Raw genomic sequence first — 21,771 nt, 5'->3', positions numbered from 1 at the left:
TATGAAATTTAATGACACGGGCAACAGTAATTTAGAAAACCTTTGTTTTTATTGTCCTTGTTTTTGCTTAAGCAATTTCTCCGCTTTGTCATAGTTTGGCCAGGACAATGATATAAGACTTCTTTCAAATGTTAGCTGCTGGCAGGTGACATTTCCTAATAAACCAGAGGCTCTTCTGTGCCATCTAATGACTTAAAACTTTGGTGTGTTTTCATTAACTATGTTATTTTGGTTTTTGTTCCTTACTCTAATTTTTAATTTAATAGCAGAGAACAATTACTTTAGGTGGCTGTTTAGCCATTGCAACACAAAGTGAAAGGTAGCTTCTACTAGGATTTGAATTAATATATTAGGTTGCAGGGTAAATAAATAAAAAAACAACCAGTGCTGATTTTTTAACACTAGATTGTGAGGAGTGAAATATTGAGGCCAAGTCTCCTGATAAGTGTTTCAGGGAACCCTTTTCATGTCTGTAGTTTTTCTAATATTTTTATTATTTTTTTTTACTTCAGGAATCCAAAATGCCAAGGGATTTTTGGTTGGCATTCAAGGTCAGTCCCAAAGCCAGAACCCCATTTTCCCTCTCTCCCAATTTCTCTGGATCTCCCTTAAACTCACATAATACTTCAAATACCTCTAAATTATATGTTTATGTTTTGTCATTTTAAACTGGGCTGTGCATATGTGTGGTTGTTTGGACAGCGGTTTAACTAGTCAGATGGTGCTATTGTAGTGCAGAGTAGAAGGAATTCATGTTCTATTTCAGCTCCTTTGCTCCTTGTATGAGGTTGAGAGGCTCCTTTAATTAGAGTCTTGGCTGTCTCTGTCTGTTCTGGAAATCCTAACCTCAATTAGTCTACTCACTTAATTTAGACAGTTTCATTTGTTTCCTAATGGAGTTACTTGGGTGGTGAACTGGGTCAAAGTTGTAGCATTATTACTTCCTGGTATAAAATGTATTTTGTATCCTGAATTCTGTACCACAAGAAAGCGCAGTATTCATCTGAACTATAATTCCTCACTGGATGGGGGAACTGTGTGTAAATTATGTACCCCCCCGCTTTTACATACCTGCACCATCTCTTTCCTGTTAGCTTCAGTCACACGCTAGCCATGCCCATCCTAACCAAGCAAAATGATGTCAGGCTGCTGGGAGAATGCTGTTGCACAGTGCCTGTCAGAGAAGCCCTACTGCATGTTAAATTCTTAGCAGTGCTACTCCTTGGTGTCTCAGTAATCATAAACTGCTGTTCTGTGTAAAATGATTCTTCCATTCTTCAAAATTCATAATTTTATTTAAAAATATTTCTGTCTTACATTTCTCCTTCTTTCTTATCAAACCCCCAATTTTAGGTGTGCTGACAAGTCACTGAGCAAGGAAGTGGGGAAACACTGGCAGCAAAAATGCCAGGAGTTGTTTTAATCTCCTAATTTCTGTGCAACTGCATTTGATGGTCTTTCTCTCATTAGCTCTGAAATCAAATCTGTCTCAGCCCCTTCAGCCACTCTGACCTCACCATATGCCCCTGACTGGAGAGAAGCCCAGCTTGGCTGCTTGTGATCAGAGTCCACATATGTTGAGGGAGGGACCCAGGAAGGTGGCTGACAGTATTCCTTTAGCCACTAATTCCTTCAGGGAGAAGAAAGGTGCTCCCTTGTGCCTGCTTTTTTGTTATACACTGTATTCAAACCCCAGCTAAAAGTGACCAATACCAGCGATGGCAATTTACCTTTACCCTCCAGCTATAGGGTTCAGCTGGTGGATCTCGTCCATCGTGGTGGAAAAATATCCTCCTTATTTTTTTCTCTCTTTTTTCTTTGTATAAAGAGTAGCATCTTTCAATAGTCAACTAATCAACAGTGACAAGCTCCGTTTGACTGCTCACTTCTCTAGTGAGGCTTCCAGCTTTTAAGCATCAAGATTAGTGAGGCTCTCTTCTGGGTGGGCCAGTTTGTTTCTCAGTGACATGAGAGCATTGCCTGGGGTGTGCATTGGGTGAGGCTTGTCAGTCGAGATATAATTTTTCTCTTTTGATGGATTTTTCAACTATTTACTACAAACTGAAGAGACTAGAAATATATATCCTGCTCTGTCTCTCCTAAGCACGTTGAATTCTTTTTTATTTGGACATCTGAGCATACCATAAGAGCAGAATATCAGGGTTGGAAAGATGCTTAAATGTTCAGTCCATACATCCATCTGGTGCTTAAATCCTAGCCATAGTACCTTCCTAAATGTCATCTAGCATAGGTTTGAATGCTTTCAGAATCAGAATGCTCATATTCTTCAAAAGCATACGATTCTATCTTTGGATAATGCTGTAAATAGGGTGACCATACTCCAACAGACACGAGCGCACACGCACGCACACACACACACACACACACACACACACACACACACACACACACACACACACACACACACTGAGCCCTTGTCCCTAAATCACCCCTCTCCTTTCCTTGAGTTGTATAGTTGTAATTTGGATCATAGATGTAAAATGAGCTTACTAATTCTTGCTAAAGTCTAGTTCCAGCTTCCCATTCTAACCTATCAAGATATTTTTTATCCTAATCTGATATCCAAGGTATTTATTCTCTCCTTCCGATTTGACATCTGCAAGTGTAATTAGCATGTGTATACCAAGAGGCACTATAGACTAGTACTTAAATGGCATTGGAGGTGAGAAGAGCCTGGGTTCCTAGCCTAGTACTGCTGCTGCATAACCAGTTGTCGAGTCTTGGAGATAGTTCCCAGACCTCTCTGGCTCTAAGTTTCTTTTTTTTTTAATGGTAAAGTTTCTGTTTATTTCTTCCAAACTTAGTGTAACATTTTAATTTTTAACAAAAAGATATACAGGATAAGTTTTGAATTATTTTCCAAATATAATTGTTACAACATCAGAATCAAGTACTCATTTAAGAAAACCACTGTATTAAGGTAGGATTGACTTATGAAAAGCTGTACATACTTAATGTATACAACTTGATGAGTTTGGGGATAAATATATACCTGTGAAACCATCACCACCATCAAGGCCATAGACATCAATCACCTCCCAAAGTTTCCTACCATTCCCTTTATTATTGTTGTTAGTATTATTATTTTTTATAGCCTAAGTGTTTTATCTATAAAAGAAATGGAAATGATTATGGTACTGTTTCATAGAGTGGTATTCAGGAGTATAGGGAATAATATAGAAGAGATGCTTTGCAAAGCATTTTCACATAACTGGGATTTAATAGATGCCATTATTACTTCCTAATCTGTATTCAAATTGAGGGCCAAAATGTTTATTAAGAGTGAATCAAGGCCATGTTCTTTTAATAGATGTCTAGATATTTCTCAGGTTGGTGTGGATCAATTTAGTAAAATATCTGAGCATAATTTTTTAATATTTAGGAGCATAGTTAGTTGCACAAGCATCCAGGTCATTTTTCTCCATCTTTTTCACATGGTTATCCCTGAGAGAGTTTTTCAATCTGCAATAAAGTTATACAAGTAGAGAAAATTGTAGAAGGTTCAAGATGGTGGTATAGGAAGAACCTGAACTTAACCTCCTCCCATGGACACAACAGATCTACAGCTACATATGGAATAATTACCTCTAAAAGGGACCTGAAAGCCTAATGAACAGTCTTTCCAACAAAGGGTTAAAAGGCAACATTGAGACAGGTAGGGAAAGAGAGAGATGTTAGCACCAAGGGAAAAAAAACCACACCCCAGCTGCAGAGATTCCACAACTGGGAAGGATCACAAAGGTATGATTATTTTCCCTGAGGAGTAAGGGATTTGAACTCCACATCAAGCACCTCAATCCTTAAATCCTGCCTGGGAAAGATGAGCCCCCGAAACACCTGCCATTGAAAACCCATGGGAAATACTTCCAGGAAAAGCATAGAACTACAGGGAACAGAAAAAAAAAAAAAAAAAAACCACTCTTAAAGGGCTTGCATGCAGACTCACTTCACCTGAAACACAGTTCAGAACACCAAATTGAAAAGTACATGGACCATAGGTGAGCAGGATCCACTTACTAATTCTGAAGCATCTTTTAGAGAGGCAGGAACCAGTTGGGATGCTCACAAGGGACTGAGACACTGGTGGGAGTGATTTTTTTCAATCTTGGGCTACCTTGCTAATACCAGCTCTGGTGGGCATCATTTTGGAAAGCTCCATCTAAACTATTAGCACCAGTGGGCACACCCTTCCAGGAGCCCTGCCAATCCCTGAGCTATTGCCTGACCTCACAGCAGACCTGGTGATAACCCTGCCCACCAGCATCTGACAGCCACAGTGGCTGGGCTGCACAGAAGTTTGGGGGGCAAGTCCCACCCCAGCACCCCACAGCTGCTGTGGTGGGCCCCATAGTTGTTCCAGGGGTCAGCCATGCCCACCAGTACATTGCAGCAGCAGCCGTGGCCCCATCACAACAGGAGGGCACACGTAGCTCATGTAAATGACACCCCTTGAGCACCTGGCTCTGGTGGTCAGGTGAGATTGCACTTCTGAGCCCCACAGGATATTTTCTACATAAGGCCACTTCTTCAAGACTGGGAGAGGTAGCTGACTTACCTAATACATAGAAACAAACACAGAAAATTAGACAAAATAAGGAGACAAAGCTATATGTTCCAATTGAAGCAAGGAAAAACCTCAGAAAAAGAACTAAACAAAATGGAGATAAGCAATCTACCTGATAAATATGCTTGATGGTAATAAAGATGCTCCCCAAACTGGGGAGGAGAATGGATTAATACAGTAAGAACTTCAACAAACAGATAGAAAATATAAGAAAATACCAAAGAAGTTATAAGTGAAAAATACACTAGAGTAGTTCAATAGTAGATTGGATGAAGTAGAAGAATGAATCAGCAGAATGGAAGACAAAGTAATGGAACTCATCTGACAGAAGAGCAAATGAAAAAAGAATTTTAAGAAAGTGAAGAGATATTTCAAAGGACCTTTGGGACAACATCAAGCAGAATAACGATTGCATTATAAAGGTCCCAGAAGGAGAAGAGAGAAAGAGCCAGAAAAATTATTTGAAGAAATAGTGGCTGAAAACTTTCCTAATCTAGTGAAGGAAACAGATATATAGGTCCAGGAAGCCCAGGGAGTTCTGAGTAAGATGAACCCAGAGAGACACAAATCAAGGCACATTCTAAAGTGGTAAAAGTTAAGGATAAAGGGAGAATCCTAAAAGGAGCAAAGGTAACTTGTTAGGTACAAGGGAAACCCCATAAAACTATCAGCAGATTTTTCAGCAGAAACCTTACAGACCAATAGGGAGTAGCACAGCATATTCAAAGGGCTGAAAGAAAAAAAAAAAAAAAAAAACCTTTCAACCTAGAATTCTCTACCTAGTAAGGTTATCATTCAAAATGGAAGGAGAGATTAAGATTTTTTCCAGATAAGCAAAAGCTAAAGGAGTTCACCACCACAAAACTGGCCCTATAAAAAATGTTAAAAGGACTTCTTTAAGCAGAAAATAAATGTCACTAATTAATAATAAGAAAATAAGACTACATCAAAGTAAAAAGCTTTTGTACAGCAAAGAAAACCATCTTTAAAACAAAAAGGCAACCTACTGAATGGAATATTTTCAATTCATATATCCAAAAAGACATTAATATCCAAAATATATAGAGAACCCATACAACTTAACAACAACACTAACAACATAAAAACAAACAACCAGATTTAAAAATGGACACAGGATCTGAATAGACATTTTTTCAAAGAAGACATACAGATGGTCGACAGGCACATAAAAAGATGTTCAACATCTCTAATCATCAGGAAAATACGGATCAAAACCACAATGAGGTATCACCTTATGCCTCTTAGAATGACTATTACTGGAAAAAAACAAGGAATAACAAATGTTGGAGAGGATGTGGAGAAAAGGGAATTCTTGTGCACTGTTGGTTGGAATGTAACTAGTCAATTTCCAGGGGCTTCCCTGGTGGTGCAGTGGTTGAGAGCCCACCTGCCGATGCAGGGTACACGGGTTCGTGCCCTGGTCCAGGAAGATCCCACATGCCGCAGAGAAGCTGGGCCCGTGAGTCATGGCCACTGAGCCTGTGTGTCCAGAGTCTGTGCTCCGCAACGGGAGAGGCCACAACGGTAAGAGGCCCATGTACCGCAAAAAAAAAAAAAAAAAAAAAAAAAAAAAGTCAATTTACAATACATGGAAAACAGTATGTAGATATCTCAAAAAAATAAGAAGAGAACTACCATATTACTCAGCTATTCCACGTCTGGGTAATTATTCAAGGAACACAAAAACACTAATTCAAAAAGATAAATGCACCTCTATGTTCATTGCAGTATTATTCACAAAAGATATGGAAACAATCTAAGTGTCCATTGATGGATGAATGGATAAAATATATATATATATATATATGTAATGGAATATTACTCAGCCATAAAATAGAATGAAATTCTGCCATTAGTGACAACATGGATGGACCTTGAGGGTATTATGCTAAGTGAAAGAAATCAGACAGGGAAAAACAAATACTATATGATTTCACTTATATTGGAATCTATGAATAAATGGGTAAATAAGTAAATAAATAAATACATAATAAAAGCTCATAAATCCAGAAGATAGATTAGTGGTTACCAGAGGGTAATGGGGTCAGGGGGTGGATGAAATGGATGAAGGGGGTCAACTGTATGGTGATGGATGGTAATTAGACTTGTGGTGGTGATCACTAGGTAGTGTATACATATGTTGAACTATCTTTACATACACCTGAAACATATTTTAAAAAGACATACAAGTAAAGATATACTGTTAGTATTTGTTCTCTGTTAACATAGATTATTAGGACTTGCCTCTTTTTCATCTAAGTATTCCTCTTATTAAGTTTCCTGTAGTATTTACCAGGAAGTACTTCAAGCAGTATCTGCCTATTTTTCATTTTTGAAAATGGTAAATATATTGCCCATCTTCATTTTTCTGTCATCTCCGGTATCCTTCTGTGGTCACCTACAATGCTGATAATCTGTTTTGCAAGTGCTCTTTTCACTCTGGTAAGCATCCCTTAAGTTTCTCTTACATGAATATTGTTTTAGAATTCTGATAATTAAGAGTTCTTCAACTAATTTGGCATTGTGAATTGATGAGAGGACAGCTACAGCAATTTTATCTCAAGACGCAGACTTTATGTCTCTTTAAAACCTGAGATTCCGAGAAGGGATTCAGTAATATAAATATTTAGAAATGGAACACATGTTTATGGTAGCTCAGGACACACACGTTCAAGTACGATTTGTGAAGTACATTCTTAAACGATTGGGATATAAAACAAAGTAAAGAAAATTTATTGAGCACTATGTGCCAGGTATTGCTTGAACTCATTTTGTAAACCATATTTTATTTGCTTTTTAAAATAACCTCATGATATAGACTGAGATTGTTGACATATTATTCAGGAACAAAGTGAAGTTCAGAGAGATTGAAGGAACTTGCCCAAGACACTTCTGTTTGTAAGTATGTAGCAGAGTCTAGATACATACTAAGGTCTTACAGATTTCACTTTGCTGTTACAGACTTGAGAAGAGTATGTGCATTTTATAAATGAATCAAATACTGTATACATGTAGAAATTTGGTATTTCATAAATTAGTATCTATAGTTTCCTGTCTATTAAATGCTTTAGGGTGAAGCCTACTGAACATGTGAAAGATTGCCTGTAGAAGCTACTTAGAATCTAATATAAATATGCCATCAATTTAGGGAAGTGGTTCTCTTTTCCTAGCTTTTCTGAGATCAGTCTGGCTTGGGAAATTAAGATGGTGGTGGTGTTGGTAGTGATGGTGGTGGTCGTAAATATTTTAGAAGAAAATGATGTATACCAGAGTGTACTAGTTTAAATATAATTTTGGATTACTGAAACCAACCAGACTAAACATGGTAATAAGATTAGTTAGTCTTGTGCTGATTCATAAAGTGAATGACATTAGTTTATCATAAAGTTCAGCTTCTTTGGATAACTTCAGAGAACAGGTCAAATTCAGCATAATGAATGCCTTAGGACTAAGTTAGAAGGAATTTTATCTAAGAAGGCTGCACCTTCACTAATCTAAACTTTTTGTCTATTAGAGAGAGAAATATGTTAAAAGGCTGCCCCACCTCCTAGTCCAAGTGTACTTTATACCCCTGACAAGTTTCTGCAGAAGTCTCAACTAATCACATGTTGGCTAAGGAAAAGCAATGCTGACAACTCTGCTTTTTTCCCCCCTTCTCATGATGTAGCACTACATTTCTAGGAGCATCTCTGGGTGTAATCCAACTGTCTAGCCTTATCTAACATTAATATACATCTATGTTATAATACACCAGATTGAAATTGCTAATGTGTATACAGTGTTAGCAAATTGGCATGACTCTAAAGCATATTTATATTTGATGGTACAGGAATAACCTTACATCACTATAGAGAAACAAGAGGCTGCTCCCCAAGATGTGGAAATGGCTGAAAATTTTTAAATGAGTTCGATTGTTCTCCTTGCAAAATAAAGATACCTCTCAGGTGGTAAATTCAGTCAAGTCCCAACTTAAAAGTTTCAGTGTTATTAAAAGATAAACTGAGTTACATTTAAATTTTGAAGAGTTGATTTGAGCAGCCATCCCTTCAAGTCAGGCAGTGGTTAGAAGCACTCCAAGACAGGAGCTAGGAGTTTTTATAGAGCAGACAGGGAAGCAAAGTAAGGAAATTATCTGATTGGCTGTAGCTTAAGCAGCTACCTTATTTGGGGAAGGCTAGTTACCTATTTGTGACTGGTTGTTCTTCAGTTTTGTCTTCTCACATAAAAGTGCATTGACTCTGGATTAGATTTCAGTTTGCTTACATAGGCTACTAAGGTATTAGAACCACCCCAGTCTAACAGTCTCCTTGTTAAATTACTTTAACAGTGTGAGTCTCTCGAAAACAGAGAAGGAAAGCCTAATTTCTGCTTTTCATAGCTTTCTTCTTTCATTAAGAACAATGGGATGAGGCCAGTCAACTTAACACTTTTTTTTAAACATCTTTATTGGAGTATAATTGCTTTACAATGGTGTGTTAGTTTCTGCTTTATAACAAAGTGCATCAGCTATACATATACATATATCCCCATATCTCCTCCCTCTTGCATCTCCCTCCCACCCTCTCTATCCCACCCCTCTAGGTGGTCACAAAGCACAGAGCTGATCTCCCTGTGCTATGCGGCTGCTTCCCACTAGCTATCTATTTTACATTTGGTAGTGTATATATGTCCATGCCACTCTCTCACTTTGTCAGAGCCTACCCTTCCCCCTCCCCACATCCTCAAGTCCATTCTCTAGTAGGTCTGTGTCTCCATTCCTATCTTACCCCTAGGTTCTTCATGACCCTTTTTTTTTTTTTTCTTAGATTCCATATATATGTCTTAGCATACAGGCATACGATATTTGTTTTTCTCTTTCTGACTTACTTCACTCTGTATGACTTACACATTTTACTGAACATGTTTCCTTCATAAGCATTTCAAAGTTGCTTAAACTCTAGTTTAACAGGAATATGCTATAGAAATAATCTAGCCCCTTTCCTTGTCAGAGCTTCTGCCCTTTGTGCTCCATGCCATGGGCAAAGATCTGAGCTAAAGGCCAGCCTCATCTTCCAAATGGAATTTGGAGCTCTGATCCAGTGATTTCATTGCCTACGTTAATGGCTGCCAATTCTGACTGACATCAGAAACACCCATGAACCTTTCTTTTCAAAACTTAATCGGATTCCTAATTTTTTCGGTTTTATTCTGGCACTCTGTATTTTTAAGAAGCATTTTAGGTAATTTTGTGAGTAGCCACATTTTCATCCACTAGTCTAGTCAGGGTTGGAAGACAGCATCCTGACTCACACTCTGTCTCTTTCTCTCTATAAATGTTTTAAGACACTTATTGTACACCAGATACCACCATTATGTGAAGACCAATAAGACCCTCTCCTGCTGTCAAAGAGGTTATAGTCACTTTTACCATGTTTATTGTCATCTTCTGGAAGAGTTTATTTTCTGCCCTCTTGAATAAAATTTCCTTAAGCTGTACCAAGAGTGACCAGTTAGACATATCATTTTTTATGTAAATCAAGTCCTACCATATTCCAGTTGCTCTATTGCCAAAAATGAAAGCTCTATTTAACATTTCTCAGAGCTATTTCTCAGCCCTTTTATCATCTTTCAGTTTTCTTCATGACCTCCCTATAGCTTCATAGCTGATAAGTAGATCCAGTATGTACATTTATAATTTTATTATTATTTTAAAAAAATTATTGACGTATAGTTAATATACAATGTTGCATTAGTTTCAGGTGTACAGCAAAGTGATCCAGTTATACATACAAACATATCTATTCTTTTTTCAGATTCTTTTCCCTTATAGGTTCTTACAAAATATTGAGTATAGTTCCCTATGCTGTACAGTAGGTCTTTGTTGGTTATCTATTTTATATATAGTAATGTGTATATGTTAATCCCAAACTCCTAATTTATCCCTCCCCCTCTTTCTCTTTGGTAACCAAAAGTTAGTTTTCTATGTCTGTGGGTCTATTTCTGTTTTATAAATAAGTTCATTTGTATCATTTTCTTTTAGATTCCATATATAAGTGATATCATATGATATTTATCTTTGTCTGGCTTACTTCACTTAATATGATAATCTTTAGATACATCCAGGTTGCTGCAAATAGCATTATTTCATTCTTTTTTATGACTGAGTTATATTCCACTGTATATATGTACCATATCTTTATCCATTCCTCTTTCGATGGACATTTAGGTTGCTTCCATGTCTTGGATGTTGTAAATAGTGCTGCAGTGAACATTGTGGTGCATGTGTCTTTTCTAGTTGAAGTTTTATCTGGATGAATACCCAGGAGTGGGATTGCTGGATCATATGGTAGCTCTATTTTTAGTTGTTTAAGGAACCTCCGTACTGTTCTCTGTAATGGCTACACCAGTTAACATTCTCACCAACAGTGTCAGAGGGCTCCTTTTTTTCCACACCCTCTCCAAGATTTATTATTCATAGACTTTTTGATGATGGCCATTCTGACCAGTGTGAGGTGGTACCTCATTGTAGTTTTGATTTGCATTTCTCTAATAATTAGTGATGTTGAGCATCTTTTCATGTGCCTGTTGGCCATCTGTATGTCTTCTTTGAGGAAATATATATTTAGATTTTCCACCTGTTTTTGAACGGGTTATTTGTTTTTTTGATATTGAGCAGTATGAGCTATTTGTATATTTTTTAACGCAGTTCAAAGCACAAGCAGCTAGAGCAGTGTTAGTAAATTACCTTCATCTAAGTTGTTTCATATTTGCTTTATACTTACTCACTATGGTTATCTTTTCCCAAAGTATTTCTGTGTTGTCCATTAGGTAATCAAAATCTTATTGTAAACCAACACCCATTTCTCATATACCACACAGTAACTGCTATCATTAACTTAAATGTTAACTGTCTGCCATGTACTCAATCAGGCATCTTGCTAGCAAGTGGAGGAATGAATTCATGAGATGATAAATGTACGGCATGCATCAGAGTACCTCAAACATGAAGTAGAGATTATGGATTATAACACTAATAATGGTAATAAACAGTTCTATTTTATATTTCACAATATGTTTAAAATATTACTTAGTACCCATATTATAGTTGGGCAAATTGATTATCAGAGAATTTTATTTGTGTATTGACTCATAGCTGATAATTGCTCCTCTGGAAGTTGAACTCAGGTCTCAGGAATTCCAAAGCCTGAGTTGCAAAATGATATAATATATCATCTTGTCATAAGACTAACAATGATAACAATTATCTACTTTTAGATTCCTTGAATTTTTGTCAGCTTTTTAATACCTAGAATTACTTTCACACATCTTTGCATTTTATTAGAAATAGAAAAGAAAAGACAACTTAGGATCCAGCCATGATTGTACCTATCCTAACAAATGAAGTAGTGATTTCATGAAGAAATAGGCGAAGTTATATAAAAGTGGGAGATATTTTATTGTGTAAAATAAATAATGTTTTTCAATGAAGTCAATAATATTACTTTTTCCTTGGAAAGAGGTGAACCCAAACTACCTTTCCTTAACTTTTACTATACTTACTATCAGATTATACTGGAAACATTTAGCGCTTATTTGATGTCCAGGTATGATATGGATAAAATATACACATCTTTAGATCTATGACCTCCTCTCCACTACCTCGTTAACTTTTCACATAGTGAGTAGATGCCTACATATGTTTTAATATAATTTGCAGTGGTAAAGAATGGCCAAAGAATATTCCTTTCTGAAAACTTTTAGAAAAGGGCAACAGAGCTATCTTCTTTTGATCATTCAAGAGCATACCTGCCTGCAAATAGGAGGTGAAATGAAAAGCTTTAGTGATATCTTTTCCATCCTTGGTATTGTACTGCTGAACTTATTCATGATGCCCATTCCTGAAGCTCAACACACAATCACACATACAGGTCTGCCTGAAAACAGAGACATTAAACTTATTATGACTTGAATATCCACTTTCCCTCATGGTCAAATACAGACACACACATATATGCACACAAACATACTTTCTCTCTCTCCATACATACACCCCTCTCCCCCCGCCCCCCCATACTATTAAGTAATTTGCAACACAGCTCTGCAAAGATTGATGGAACTTACACTCTGCATAGATTTTAATGGAACATTTTGTGTGTAGTTAAATGTTTCTTCTTAACCAATCAAGAACACCACAATATATTCTCTACTTTGTAAGTCTTTCTCAGGGAGAGTTGTGTCCTGGAAAGCATTCATTTTTACTATGAATCTGTTTTCTAGTCTATCTTATCAAGGTGTGGCTGGCTATAACAGAACTAATTGATAATTCATGTGACTATTTTCATGTAGAACACCAGATATAATATTGAACAGTTTTCTTCTTGCTGATTTACTGTCACCCACGTTTGAGAGGTGGTATATTTGGTGTGCCTTTATAAAGAAAATTGTGGCTCTGTAGCATTTATTTTATTCCATAAAAACTGTAAATAGGTGTTTTACAATTTCCCATCACCCCCACCCGTCCCTCCTATTAGTCTCTCTCTCTTCCTCCCTCTCTGTCTCACCCTCTCTTTCTCTTTTCTATCAATCCCCCCCCCCAGCCTTTGAATTCTGAGTTCCTTAAAAGGTTAAATACTTAACTAACAATGAATTTAATTATCTTGAGGGAGACTTTATTAGTCAAAATTTGCTTCAATTTAGAATATCAAAATCTCAAGGTTATTATTGAAAGACATTTCCATAATTATTAACTGCCCCTCCCCAATTAAATAAAAACACAAACATAGCTTTTAATTTAACAAAAGAGCAGCTTCATGCTCTAAGACTGCCCTGTTTTCATTCAAGTTTTCAAAAACACCTGTGAAAGATGTGGTTCTAAATTTTATTTTCTACAAATATATGTATTCTCACTTTTCCTTGCCTAAAAATAACAGTGGGGGAGGTTTGAAATGTAAGCTTGTCCACTCTCTGTTTCTAACATGGTAGAGAAATAAATATAAACTATAAGATTCTCTTTTAAATAAGCAGGTTTGTTTTCTTCACAATAATATGTTTATTTAGTTTTCTTGTTTAAGTCATAGCCCAAAGGTAATCATGTGGGGAGTATCTAACTAGACTTCTTACTTTTTGTTCTCCTGGAAACGGGAGTTTGAATGAAGAGCTTTCTCCTGGTAATTTCTCACTGGATATTAGAGTTCTCTTGAAGGAATATTCTATATTCATTTTTCTTTGGCTTAGAAATAGTTTTGTATAACTTTTCCCTAGCTGTCCAGATAATGCAGCAGTGTTCTCATACTATTTTCAATGATCGTTTTCCATAGTTAAATTCATGTTTCTCTTTTCCTGTGGAGAGATTTAGTAAAATAAGAGGCAACCTCCATAAATATTTATCATTTTTATTTCATGTTAGCAAACATGAAGTTATGCATTTGAATATGCTTCACTGTGTCTATTTTACCTCTTGTATCATTTTTTGTGCTTTCTCACACTATTTTATACATTTAATACATGACTTTTGGTTTTGTTTTAGTTTTACAAAATTAAATCTAAATACCGTAATATCTAGAACTCTACCTATCTAGGTTCATGTGCACCTCCTCTCCAAATGTAAAATATTGCTCTGTAGTGAGGTTGCCTCTGTTGTTACCTCTGAAAACTGCAGTTGTATCTGGACCCAGGGCTGAAGCCCATTCTCTTATCTGGCCATGTCATCTCATCATCTGAAAAGCACTTTCAAGGTTTCCTCCTTAGAGAAGGCATCTTTTCCCATTCTAGCTCTTTTAGTCTTTCCTCCTCCTTTGAATCCCTTTTGCACCAGGACTGTGAAGCACAAACTGTAGTTATTTTGTGTTGTTAGTGTAACTCTTCAAGCAGATAGTATGCTTATGAAGGATTGATTCTCTTACTATGCTTCTTTGATCAGGGAAGCAAGCGCACCAGAATGTAAACACACATATTGATTGAGGTGTTGATACTTTTAAAAATACGGACTAGTATATCATATAGCTAGATATGTAGAAGGTTTTTGTTAATTCTGCATTATAAAAAGTATTTAAAATATAATTCCTTCAAGTTCAAGAGTAGGAATAATTGGGCCATAGAGAAAGTAATCGATAAAATTCCTTACTTTCTGATTACTGTCATGTTTTTTATAATACCTATTTACTCTTAAATTGTATATTGAAATTTTATATTTTTTATCAGTACTCATATATCTACATCAATTGCTATTTTAAGTAGTTGTTGCCTGGTGAGTCATTATGTATAAATAAAACTATTATTCTTTACATAAAATAAAACTTACTGTATAACAACTATAAGTTAAATATGCCATACCATAATAAATCTTGAGAGTCTTCATTACACAGATTCAGGAGTTTGATGGAGTAAGTTGAAATCCTGTTATGAATAATAAAATACATATATTTGTTATTTCTTCTGCCGCCCTCTCCACACAAAACACAATGTAAACTTCATCAGTTGGAGCTATGACATAGTTTCTGGGAACTTTTAGTGTCATCTATATCAGATTAAGTTTCATTGAAAAGGTTCTAAATCAGATAACCATTCTTAACTTCATTCAAACTCAGACTTCTCTGAAAATTTCTTCAAAAATCAGCAGTTTCCTTACAGTCACATGGTATTCTGTATGTGTGCTAGTGTAAGATGAAAGAAAGTACAGATCTAATTTCCTAACTACTTAAAACATTGTAATTCTAAGTAGTAATAATAAGAATATTTTATTTTGAAAACATTTGTATTCTAGGTCTTCACATTTAATGGGAATATACATAAACACTCCCTGGATCAGATAAGTTCTCAGTTTATGTAGGCCAATATTATTTAAGTTACCTAGCTCCAAGCTGAATGGGATCTGTATTAATGAGAAAGAAGTTGATTATATAGGTGCAGACTTTGCCTATCTTACTCAGACACCAAAAGGAAGAAAGCCTTACATGTATAGAATTTTTGACCTCTAAAAGTTTACTTTCCCAGATTATTTTACTTATAAAGGTATTAAGATATTGTGCAAAGATCACCTATCTGAGATTGAAAAGACTTCTTATGGTTTTGGCTCCATACTAACATTAAGCTCATAACGAAATCTCTTTAAGCCTCAGGTTTATAACTATACAATAAAGACGTTGGGTTAAAGATGATTTTTAAGGTCACTTTTAAAATTCTGTCAGAGGACATGTGTTTAGTGACAACTGAAATGATCTGCTGGAGATGGAAAATGTAATTCTAAAGTGTCTTCCTACTATCCACTTCTCCCATAGATAGATTAAGGAAAATATCATTTTCCTTGAACAAGTTGGGGAAGATATATACTTTGGTGCAAATGTATCTTGGAGCAGAATTGGAGTTGTTGGAGAGTACTAGGTAAAATATCCAGTCTAGGAGTTTGTGTAGTTCATTGTCTGTTTTCAACTTCTGTTTATTGTGCTACTGCTCTGTTGATGCTATCAACATACCTTGCAGTTGAGCTCTTACAGAAGATTGAAGGGCAGTATGTAACTTTTAAGTTAGTGGCCTTGATTCATTTATTCATTTAATCAAAGTGTGTTTATTGAGTGTCTTTATGGAAACTTCCTGGAATTCCCCAGCTTGTTCACTGATTATCTTTCTCACGTCAGGCGAATCATTTAATTTCTTTCACTCTGTTTCCCCATTTTTGAAATAAAGATGGTATTCTGAAGATTAAATAAGATTATATATATATATATATATATATATATATATATATAAAACTTCGAGCCTAGAAGATAGTAAGCATTGAATAAATGTTAGACTTGCTAGCTCTTATTGCTGTAACTCAAACGTATGCATATAAATTATATCATAGGCCAAGGGCTTAAGTGTAACTTATCTTTGGAAAGGCAACTTTCATAAAATTCGATAAATGTACAAAATATTTGCACATTTTCTAGGTCATACATTGTCACCAGAATGTGATATAGATAGTAAAACATTTCATTACAAAAAATTTTACATTAGTATAGTTCTCAATCTCCTCAAATTATATATAAAATATTGTGCTTTAAAAGACATACCTCTCGGTGGTTTCTGTAACTGTGAGTATATGATTAACATAGAAAGATAAGTGCTATTCCTCATTCATTTTAACATATTCTTATTATTATTCATTTTTCTAAATAGGTTACTATGACTCTTGCTTCACATTCAAGGGTAGGATATCTTTATACAATAACATCAATATCAATACTATTAATGCACTAACAAGTAAAATCAGTATTGTTGGAATCTGTCTTGTTTTGAAGATGTTTGACTTTGGGTAAGAAATGTTTATCAAATTTGCAGAAGGTCCAAAGTCAAGATGGGGTACTAATTCTTTATAGTTTTAGCTTATTTCATCATGTTATTACTCAAAACAAATTAATTCACATCTCTGGGCTTAATTTTAGAATGAAAAATTAACATGATCTTATCCCCCTAACTCTTTTTTATTTCAAAACAATATCTTTTTGTGAATTGAGTCAACTGTCCCCAATACAATTTTATTTTATAAGAATGAAACAATCTTGTGAGACCAAAAAGCTAAAATGGAAACAGAAGATCCTAAGGCCTATCAACACTACAGGATTTATAAACAATAGGATTAGCAAGAGTAATATAGAAGAAAATTTTTAGACAATGGCAGTTATATATACTTTTAAATCAGTGTTCTCTGTTCTGGGAAAAAAGTTCCAATACTATACAGGAATTAATGGAAAATAATTTGATGGGAAAATAGGAGGCAAAAAACTATTCTAACATACCCTCACTTAAATCTATGTTGTAGAGAGCATTGTATCATTTTTTAAAAAAAGGACATTTTCTGCTTTTTCCCAAGAGCAAACACAATAAGACTAAAGCAAGAGTAGAATACATTTTAACTACATAAAATTTGAGAAGCAGTGAAGAGAATTTATAACAACAAAAATGTTGGATTGTTGCCTGACTTTGTGACAGAGTTTACTGAAACTTCTTCTAGGTATTAAACTTCTGCAATATCGGATTTACAGGGTTATTAGTCAAAGGAACATCTCTGTTCATCTTCTGTTGATGGAATCTTATTCTTCTTATTAGAGAAACTTTCAGTCACACAAATGTAGAGAGAATAGTTTAATGAGCCTTCATATATACAGTGTAATAGAATATGGATTTGTTAAAACATGAAGGCATTTTGATATAATATTAACTCTTTATTCCAGAAACTCAGTGTGAATTAAGATTTTAAACTGTACCTAAATAAAATCAGCCAATGAAGCCAGACCAATATAAGCATTAGTAAATATTTTTATCCCAGAGTATTCTCATGTTACAGGACACAGGTTGCACTGAAAGGTACTGAGAACTGCTATTTATTATTAATTGTTAATATTTATTATCATCACTCATTTCCTTACTAGTCAACACAAGAGGGTGAGTAAAAGATACAACAACTGAAGGTTTCTTTTTTTTTTTTTTTTTTTTTTTTTGTGGTATGCGGTCCTCTCACTGTCGTGGCCTCTCCCGTTGTGGAGCACAGGCTCCGGACACACAGGCTCAGCGGCCATGGCTCACGGGCCCAGCCGCTCCGCGGCATGTGGGATCTTCCCGGACCGGGGCACGAAACCGTGACCCCTGCATCGGCAGGCGGATTCTCAACCACTGCGCTACCAGGGAAGCCCGAAGGTTTCTTAAATAGAGCTTAGAGGATGAAAAAGAATATAGAGAACTATAAAAGAATTTTGCTTCTGGGAAGATGGAGTAGACATAGTCTTTCCTACTACTTTCTCTGAGTACAACTAAAACCCCTTATTTCCACCTCTGAAAGGTGGAGATAAGAAGGAAGACTGGCTAGGGAGCATGGGATCCAGGATAAGTTCTCTGTTTTCTTTTGCCTCCTGTATCCCAGACTTGGGGCAGAAGGAGCTAGCAAGTTGGAAACACCAATGAGTGTAGACAAAAGTGCCCCAACAAAAGTGTATTCCCTCTAGCCAAAAGGTCATGAAAGGAACAACCTAGGAAGACAGAAGTTTTAGGCAATATCTGCTCTACTCCAGCCAAACCCACGGAAAAACTATGGCCTCCTCCCCCTCAATCCTATGCTAACAAAGGCCAAGTGAGAGCCTAGACTTCCAGTCTCATGAGCCTGTAAAAAGGCACCCAACAGCATACCAGGGTGGTGTCAGAGAAGGTCAAGAGGGAGATGGGATGTTAATCCCTGCTGCTCAGTAATGAGGCTTCCCATCCCGCATGGTATCAGTGAAGAGTTCAGGTGGTAAGTTTGGACATCCACACCACCCAGCAATAATGAGCATGACCCTCCCTGGGGTGGGATCAGAATAGACCTAATGGTGTGTCAGTCTTATACTATCACCCAGTAATAACAAAGCCATCCCTACCCAGGTGTCAGTGGAGATAACTTGAGGGGCTGAAAGTCCAAGCCTCACCAAAGAGTAAAGAGGAACACCCCTTTTTCAGCTGTCAGTGAATGCTGAGTGGGAAAGTTGGACTTCTGCCTTCACCTGGTGCTATACTAGTCAGATGTCTCCCTGCCTTCCTTATTTGAGAGCAATATACAAGAAAGTCAATTTTATAAGGTTGATATAAGATACAGAGTCTCATAACATAATACCAAAATGCCTAGGCTTCAATAAAAATGTCATTCCTCATAGCAAGAACCAGGAATATCTCAAACTGAATGAAAAAAAAAAAAAAAAAAAAAAAAAAGGATCATCAATAGATGCCAATCCTGAGAAGACAGAGATGTTAGAATTATCTGACAGAGTTTAAAGCAGCCATGATAAAAATGCATCAATGAGCAATTGAAAACACACTAGTAACATGAAAACATAGAAAGCCTCCACAAAGAAATAGAAAGTTTCAACACTGAGAGATAAAATATAAAGAAGAAGAACCAAATGGAAATTTTAGAATTGAAAAATAAAATAAATGAAATGAAAAACTCAATGGAAGACTGGAGGGGCAGAGGAAAGAACCAGCGAATTGGATAATAGAAAGATAAAAATGACCCAGTTTTGAAAGACACAGAGAAAATTGACTGAACAACACTTGAACAGAGCATGAGGAACATTAGGAACCATTAAAAAAAAAAGAAGAAGAAATTATGCTATCTGGATCCTGGAAAGAGAGAAGTGGACATGGTTAAAAAGTACTTAAAGAAATAATGGCTGAAAAGTTTCCACACTGGGCCAGAGACAGGAACCTTCAGATTCAAAGAGCTGAGCAAACCCCAAACAAGGAAATCCCAAACAAATAAATCCATGCTAAGGCATATCACAAACTTCTGAAAGCTAAACACAAAGAAAAATCTTAAAAGCAGGCAGAGAAAAGCAAGAGCTTACCTACAGGAGAAAATCAATTAGAATGACAATTGGAGGAGGATGAAGGGAATGTAAAAGGAGGTAGGTTTTCTATACTTTATATGAACTGGTGAAATGATGACATCTGTAAATTGTGATACATTATGTATATGTAAAGTAATACCTAGAGCAATCAATCACTAAGAAAGCTATACAAGCTGATGCCCTCAAAAACACTGTTCATCAAACAAAATAGAATTCTTAAAAATGTTCAAGTAATCTAGAGGAAGACAGGAAAAAGAAAACAGGGAAATTAAAACATAGTAAAAGTAACAGAAATAAAATGAATAAAATGGTTAATTTAAGCCCTAACATACTAATAATTAAATTAAATTAAAATTGTCTAAATACACCAATTTAAAGACAAATCAGAAGAGTGAATTAAAGAATATGACATATGACATAACTCTATGCTGTCTAAAAAAACCTCACTTCAAATATGATGATACAGGTAGGCTTAAAATAGAAGTTTGGAAAAGATATATATGCAAATATTAATCAAGGGAAGCAACAGTGGCTTTATTAATGTCAGATAAAGTAGACTTCAGAGCAAAGAAAATTAACAGAGACATATGATGATAAAAAATGTCAGTCCACCAAGAGGACATAGGAATCCCAAGTGTGTATGCACCAAATAACAGAACTGCAAAATATGTGAAGCAATAAGTGATAAAACTGAAAGGAGAAACAGACAAATCCACAGTTATAGTTGGAGACTTCAATACTCCTCTCTCAACTATTGATAGGATAACTAGATAGAAAATCAGAAAGGAATTAAAAAACTCAGAACCACCGTCTACGGATGAAATCTAGTCAGCAATAACAAGAAACAAACTATTGATTCACAGAACTTGACTGAATCTCCTGGGAATTTTGCTGAGTGAAAAAAAGTCAGTTCCAAGAATATATGATTACTTTTTTTTTTTTTTTTTTTGCAATCTGCGGGTCTCTCCCGTTGCGGAGCACAGGCCCAGCGGCCATGGCTCACGGGCCCAGCCGCTCCGCGGCATGTGGGATCTTCCTGGACCAGGGCACGAACCCGTGTCCCCGGCGTCAGCAGGCAGACTCTCAACCACTGCGCCACCAGGGAAGCCCATGATTCCATTTCTATAACACTTTTGAACCTACATAGTTTTAAAAATGGTGAACATATCAAGGGTTCAGGAAGGTGCAGGGGCAGGAGGGAAGTAGATGTGGCTGTAAACAGACAACATGAAGGATTCCTGTGGTGATGATAATGTTATATATTTGACTATATTATTAATGTCATATCCTGGTTGTGGTATTGGTACTACAGTTTGCAAGATGTTGCTATGGGAGAAAATAGGGTAAGTGATACAACATAATCTCCCTGTATTATATCTTATGACTGCAATCGAACCTACAGTTACATCAACATAAAAGATAAATTTGAAAAGGAAGAGTTATGTAGGCAAACTAAAGGGATGTAAAACTATTCTGTAAGACAAAGATAAGTTGATATGATAGAGTGGTCATCCAAAGAAAAGGAGTATGAAATGTCTTTATTAAAAATAAAAAGACATTGAACGTTTGTTTCCAGCATTATGAAAGACCAAACCAGGGAGAATATATTTTTATATATGGTTCCTTCTTGATTGTTTTAGAAATTCACATTGGAGACTTGGAAATCAAGGCAAACTGCTTCTCTTGTAATTTTCATTATTTTCAATATTATGATTCTAAGTGACCTTATTTTATAGTCAATTCAAGAAGATCTGCAATAATGAATTTTCAAAAATGCTTCCTCTAAGTTCTTCCCTCTTTCATGAACATGCAATGCCTCCAATCAAGAGATGA

At 36.0% G+C, this 21,771-nt stretch overlaps 1 long non-coding RNA gene across 3 annotated transcripts in view; it reads right to left on the bottom strand.

The window, feature by feature from the left end:
* The window catches only part of LOC136793924 (uncharacterized), a 142,977-nt gene that overhangs the window by 41,665 nt on the left and 79,541 nt on the right, over positions 1 to 21,771 (bottom strand). Inside the window, exons 3-4 of one of the 3 annotated variants that reach the window (XR_010840008.1) lie at positions 14,918 to 14,980; positions 12,433 to 12,519 (exon numbers count right to left, since the gene is read on the bottom strand). The exons of the other annotated variants lie outside the window; for them this stretch is intronic. This is a non-coding gene — a long non-coding RNA (uncharacterized lncRNA). Of the gene's footprint in view, positions 1 to 12,432; positions 12,520 to 14,917; positions 14,981 to 21,771 lie in introns of those variants that run through there. 3 annotated transcript variants of the gene reach the window in all.

The sequence above is a fragment of the Kogia breviceps genome, chromosome 3 (genome assembly GCF_026419965.1).
Source record: "Kogia breviceps isolate mKogBre1 chromosome 3, mKogBre1 haplotype 1, whole genome shotgun sequence".
Taxonomy (NCBI): Eukaryota; Metazoa; Chordata; class Mammalia; order Artiodactyla; family Physeteridae; genus Kogia; species Kogia breviceps.
This window is presented reverse-complemented; position numbering and strand designations above follow the sequence as displayed.